Here is a 7,503-nt window from a genome sequence, read left to right as displayed (position 1 = left end):
AATAACACAGAAGGGATGCATTCACACGGTTACATAATGGTAGACATACGGTGTTATGTACGAGACAGAGCATTGTTAGGCTTCTGAGTCAACCTTTTGTTGCCTCCCGGTGTCAGGCTGACCCACGTGTGATTAACGGACACATATTATTATTATTATAACAACCATGCATAAATTGGACAATTGCAGTCTTTGTATTAGCACTGTTGGATGCAGGTGAAAGGAGGAGCGCCTCCAACCTTGCTGTAACTAAAAAGAAAAAATGCTACCAAAGCATTTTGCAGAGTTTAGTACATCAAGGAGTTATAACTCCTTGAGTACATGTACCATAGGAAACGCTTTATTTGTCCAAGATGAAATACGCTTTTTTTCTCCTCTTTTTAGCATTAGCGTGGGCTGTATTGTTTTTTATTTTTATTTATTTTTTTTCTGGGGGGGGGGGGGGAGGCAGTCAACACTCTGATAGTTCTCCCCTCCAACTTCGTTTATTATAAGTCAAAAGCTGGTGCGGTTAAGCACATGTGTTTCTCCAAAAACGTATTTTCAACTGCGCAGGAGACATATTGGTGAGCAGATTCGCCTGTTGTTTAGCAGGTGCATGACGTGACACGGGTAAGCAACATGTTTCATTGTGACGGCGGATCCTGGGGGGCTTTCCCCTTAGCTTCGGAGGAATCCTTTTCTTTGACCTCTCATTCCATTCTTCCAAATCCAACCACCAATAAAAAAGTTAAAAAGTGTTTGATGGGTTCTCACTTCAAGTTGGTCCAAGCTTAGTTGCAACTTGTTTTCTTTATGTTTTTTCTCTAATCTCGTGCCTCAGTCTATTTAAATGAAGAACAAATACGTGGACTTGGTATAAATCTTACACGGTCTGCCACTGCCACTATAGTCTAGTCTCACACTCCGTGGCCATTTCTCAGGATTTTGCAAGTTAACAGGCCATCCTTTTTGTGTATTTATAATTGCAGTAAAAAAACTTAAGCGGGCTCTCAGGCCTTCCCAACTACCAGACTCGGCACCTACGGGTCCAGTATAAACCGGTTTATCAGACCACACTACCCGTTTTCAAGGTGTGTGTCAGATCGCATTACAGAGTATCAGCCACCACACCGATTTTGCCTGGTGCGCGATGTGATAGCAATGATCCTAAGCGGGGTTGGAAAGTAGTGCATCTCATCTAGATTCATGCGCTGCTGCAATTTTCTCTGTTTATGCTCAAATCTGACAGTACCGCAATTTTTAACATAAAATTTAGGTTCGGACATAGCCATTGATGTTTTGTAAATAAGAACTTGCAAACTTATATATTAATTTAGAAAAGTATACCTAATTTTGATAGCAGAAGCATATTCTGTCGGGGGTTAAATGTTTTTGTGACTACCGGGATGGACGAGATTGAGGGCAGGGGTAATCCTAGAGAGGGGTGAGAAACGTCCATTGTTCTCGTCAGCGAGGCTGTCCTTTTTCAGGGTTTGTACGCACGGACAGAAAACTTAAGTATTGTGGGAACGTTACTAATGAAGCCACTGGTAGTACTAGTAGATATCAGCCTGTAGTCTTGAACAAGCGCCTCGATGACGAGTGAACAGTTGTCAAAAACAAAAGACCCAGGTGTGGTAGTTCAACTACTGTTGATGCGTGCCGTAACGACCAAACCTAATTGCTCCTCAAGGTCACAAAACAATAACCGGTACTGACGGCTAGGCTCGTCTTAATCATATAAGTAGCGCGTTTCCACCCCCTGATTGAGGGAGTCGTCTGTTGTATTCATGCGACTCCTACTTGACGAAAACGAGGCGCGATACCCGGATGACAGGTAGGCTTACAGAATTTGTGATAGGGTATGATACTCTTTTATGCGATCTGACACACACCTTGAAAACGGGTAGTGTGGTCAGATATACCGGTTTATTCTGGACCCGTAGGTGCCAAGTCTGGTAGTTGGGAAGGCCTGGCTCTGACAATATTCTTTTTAGTGTGATAAACATTTCTGCTGCTTTTACAAATCGATGGTGTATGTCTCTTTTTTGTCCAACTGAAATTCAATTTAAACGCCCTCAGTCATTTCTCCGGCTATTTCTATTATGACATGTGTTACTATTAAATTACTGTATCATTTATAAATATGCATATGTATATACATACACATTTTAATTTTAATTCACATAAACCTTTAAAACTGACACCCAGTGCGCCATTTTTCATTAATTATCAAATTAACACCCGCTGCTACGAAACATTTTAAAAGCCGAATAAATATCGTTGGCAGCAGTTTGACGTCCGACGGTAGCCTGAGTACCTGATATTTCGGGCAAATGAGATTCACCCTGTGCAATATCTTTGTCTGACAATTTTTGTCGTCATACAAAACCATCGCAAACATTTTTATGACACCTGCCATCGTTTTGATGGATAGCAGTATATATACATGTATCATTGCTTTGTTCAATATTGCTTCATTTGGTTATAAATATATTGATTTTGTCTATCATTATGCACTTTCAGAGACCGGTTTTACCTAAGACCTGGGGAAAATTGGTCTTAACTTCTAGACCAAAAAATGGTCTATTTAGGTTTAAGATTAATCTATGTAGTACATCATCACTAAATGAAGTAAGTGCCCTTATGATACATAAGCAAGGTCTTCTTTGTCATAAAACAGGCGCAACATTTTTATTCATTGGACTACCGATTCACGTAAGATAAAGACAGACTAAACTTAGAGCTAAAAGGGCCCTATTAGGTTTGAAAGTTATTCTTAGGTTTTGTCTGTAGGGATTTATAATGATAAATCATCCTGATAAAATCTGGCATTTATCTACCACAAAACCTTGACCTATCCGTTATATTTCACAAAGATCACAGTCGCGGTTACTGTGTGAAAAGACAGTGACAGTTAAGTTTTAAGACAATCTGTATAAGTAAGAGACTTTGCAAGTTAAAAGATATATTTAATTCTGCGGTGCTCTTGGCCTCATTGCATTCACAGTGCGATGTTACTGTGGAAAAATCAAACAATCAAAATTGTGTGATTTATTTTTGCGCAAAACGATTGCATACGTATAACCAATATTCAATATACGTCCTTGGTATAACTGCCAGAGAATGTGTTTTGATATTTTTTATTATTTATTTATAATGTGTGTGTACATTTAGGAGCAGAAACAAAAATTATCCGAGCTAAATATGAGATTTGATATATATATTGTACGTCTAAAAGCATCCGGTGCCATTCAGATCATGTTTAATAAGAATTGTATATAATGAACTCAACCGCAAAAAGGTCCATTAAAAATTTCAAATATAGATGTTCAATCTGTGTCTAATATTTCATACTAATAATTGTATGCGTAAGATGGGTTGGGACGGGGTGGTGTCATTATACTACAACCTTCATTAAACTATAATCTGGGGAATGGAGAAATATTGAGTTTTCACAAAAATCGCAACATAGCACGTTACAAACCAACACAATAATAGACCAACGGCTGTTCAACGCAATTGGTTGTGAATTGATTGTGCTAAGCACACCTACCGCAATACTTTATTCACACTACCACAATTTCCCTTATCTGCGTGTTTGCCATTGTGTGATGTAGATTATGTAGATCTTTAGATCGAAAACCTTGTATATATATATATATATATATATATATATATATATATATATATATATATATATATATATTGAAGCGGTCTGCATAATAACTGATTTAAATGGCTTGATGATAAACGTTTTATGTAACTTTTTCTTCAATATTGATGAAAATTAGATATATGTTAATTCCAAATTGAGCATTAATTTTTTTTGAAAATTCCCCATTTTTTTCTAAATTCATTTATTATATACTACTTTTTCTACTACTGCCTGTCAAAGGATGAATTATAATTATCGTGCAGTGATTTGCACTACTTTTTAATTAAATGACATTCTATGCCCCTTTTTGTAGCGCTAATAGATAAATAAATCTCTCAGGCGGCCTTTCTGATTTACCTAACTTTACAGTGACCTAATGCACTATGAGGTCTTCAGCGTGGGTGTTGAGTTAGAATTGGACTATATGGCGTTGGAGAGGACTGTTTATTTTCGGAATTTTTTTGGGCCAAGATGACGTCAATTTGATTCGTTGTTACTGAATTACAGAATTGTTACTGAATTGGAATTACATCATCGCTTGTATACCCACAGTAACTTACTGGAAGTTAAGGGACAATACATCGCCAGAAGGTTACCGCATTACCAATCGCCAATCGCGCAGTGACCCCATTAAGAAGGGCTGGGTGTATGTAAGTGCAAGTGTTTTCAGAGAATGATTAGGTACCAAAATCAAGAACTTGTATGCTGGGAATGATATATAAATATAGTTGGCTTACATGATTTTTGGCTAGTTTTTCAAAATTCAGCCTCAGAACAAGTTGGGCTGTTTCTCACGACACTCTGTCAGAGTTAAAAAAAGAAAATAAATTTTGGGCATCTGAACATATCATTTAGAAAACGCGCTTCAATGAGAAAATGGTGCCCCTTAATGAGCTGCACTTAAGTTTTCATTTATTCACGAAGATTTGGCATATATCACACACATTGCTGATGCCAGACAATAATCACATTATTTGAATTACTGATTTGACTTACAAGTCTCCCTCCATTCATACCAAGTTTCCTCTTCATTACGCCCGTTTCCCACGCCACTCTTTTGTGCACGTTGTTTCTTCCACCGTATCGCGACCGAACGAAAATCCCACCGACCGTCAACACCAAGATTGGCGGAGATCTTCATTCAGGAGCAATAGGTGTTAGATCGGCGTGGTTCCATATTTTGGTCTGCCCTTAAATCGCAACGATGCTCGGGATTCGCCTCCATAAATCTCTGATCTATGTGAGAAGAACAAGAACCGTCCGTTTACAGTTGATTCTTCGTTATCTAACATCCCGTGATTTTTCGATCCAGTTTTGACGATTCAGTAGTTTTCTTTTTGCCAGAAGCCTGGTTCTTCTCATCAAGAATCTACAACTTCTTGTTCTCCTCATGGTTGGTTTCCCTAGAGTCTGGTGCTGCTGCTTTGTTTGTCGAAAGCGCTGCTCAGTATCCTTCGAAATTCTTTGAATAAATTAAAACCCTTATGCTTAACCTCATACAAATCCGTTCAAACACATAAAATATTCAAATCAAGCCATATTACACATCTAAATTATACACACGTCAATGGTGTGTTAAGCATTTACATGATTTTTAAAGTTTACAGCTTTAACGATGTTTCACAACAGTACACAGTGCTGTCCGTTGTACATCTAAATCTAATGGAAATGAAAGATAACAAGAGGTCAAGTGAATCCTTATCTCGCTATCACCATCTGAATATTTGAAGAGCTTCGTTAACAGCAACCATTTCATAAAACTGGCGACTCTGCAAATACGTATTCAGCATATAGTTTTTTGTCGAATACAATAAAAGCTTTACTTACATTTCATACATCATTTTAAAGAATACTGAGTATATTCTGAACAACAACCTATGCACCTTTCTTGACTGAACGTAGAAATGGCGTTTTGCAGAGAATGTCTCCTACCTGAGATCTAAAAAATGGCGGGATTCTCCCAGTGCCAGGTCTCATGTGATTTCACCCACGGTTTGAAGCTCCAACCAACCCTTAAAGCTAGTTGTAGGAGCATAATCACCTGTCAGGTGAACTAGCGTGCCACCCAGCGTCTATTGCCTCTGACCCCTCACTGTTGTTCTAGGGTCTCGTCTCTTACTTGTATGTTTTACCCTTTCACATTATGTCAACGGATTTGAAGCGCAATCGATTATAATTTTACGATCAATTGGTTAAATTTTATACAAGCTCGCTTAATTTGATACAGACATATTGAAGGGGAAAAGAAAGCACGTCCCCCCATATAATTTCGCTATGCTCTGCATACCAAAGAGAAAATATGAAATATTTTTAGATTAAACACATTTGTATGGACTGTTCAATATAGACCCGCCTTGTAATAACATTATAGAATTTCTTACATTTTTGACGCTACTTTATCAATTCAGTTAATAGAGAACCAATCATAACTTTCCAATTGTAATTCAATGTTTTTATAACACTCATTATGCGTGGAAGTCAAAACTGAAGACCTTTGGTCAATGCCACCTGCACAAAGTACATACTTTCACACTCCAGGACACAGAATGAAATTATGCATAAGAAAGAAATGATACACAATGCCGAGTTCAGTTTAAGTATGAATTACAAACAATCGTAAGAATCCTGTAAACATGAATGGTTAGTATAACAAAATTCAAAGATTCCGAAACGGATTGCCATGAATGAATGATTAGAATTTATATAATTCTACTTTAAAGGATTTTTTTTCGCATATTTACATAACATCAAAAATTTGCGGCCATATCCAAAACGTTCATCGTTTTCATTCGTACTATGAAATTGAATTTTTCTTAATCTATTCTTATTTTTGTCTTCAGACAAATAGGGTCTTCAGAAAGAGATGCTATAACTTACATAAACAATTGAAACTATAAATGTGGATATGGAATGATATAATATGTTTTAACGATTTAAATGTAATTAGATCTTAACGCTCAAAATATTTACTAATTCTACAAGAAATTAAATGTTTCATATTGTGTTTAATGGATCGTAGTAATTATGTACACACGTTCGTAGTTATCAAATATCTGTAAATGTCGATATCTTTACCTGCTTTAGAAGCACTGTCTACATAACATGAGCACCAACTGATCCTCTGTTTCACCTAAGATGAAACAACAAAACTACAACAAAGCTTCACCGTCTTTTCCTGGCAATATATCACTGAAACCAGCTCCTCTTCGTCCAGTTGTAGTGTTCTGACCGTCTGGTGATCTGTAAGTGACTCCCCATCCGAGAGTTTCCACCTCACTACAACACAAAACGCGTGGCAGGTGACAGCTGGCTCATCCCGCGTCTTAATGACGCAAATCGCGTCGTTTCGATAGGGGAACCAACGAACAGATTGCCAGAAAAATGACAGAAATTAAAACCTCTGTTCTTCTTGCCTACAACCGACCTACTAAGCAGACATGAACAAATATAGGTTTGGTTTACATAAGGCTTTAAAATAATCACTTATTTTTAGTCATATTATTATATATAGTTCATGCAAATATACGCCTTGTTGCCACGTATAATTATATTAACCGCTTTGAAAAATTCAGATGATCCTGGTGGTTGAATATTTCATGGGGCTGTCGAATTTATAATGGTTCTGAGCAATGTTCAGAATCTGATGACATGTCACTCTGTATTAAGATACAAACTAGAACATAAATTAGACACGAGTTATTTAACTTTCGTCTACTGAATATTCCTGTAAGAATACAAAACGGGCGAATCCAGAAAACAGTAAACGCCCCTGAAAAAGTACTTTATTTCTGTTGCCATTTGTCACAACTATCGCAATCTGCACAGGATCTCCTGCAACATTTGATTGTAATTTGCAGCATTGG

Source organism: Lingula anatina, chromosome 1 (assembly GCF_051362555.1).
Source record: "Lingula anatina isolate TDL-2025a chromosome 1, LinAna3.0, whole genome shotgun sequence".
Classification (NCBI taxonomy): Eukaryota; Metazoa; Brachiopoda; class Lingulata; order Lingulida; family Lingulidae; genus Lingula; species Lingula anatina.
Note: the sequence above shows the minus strand (reverse complement) of the source record.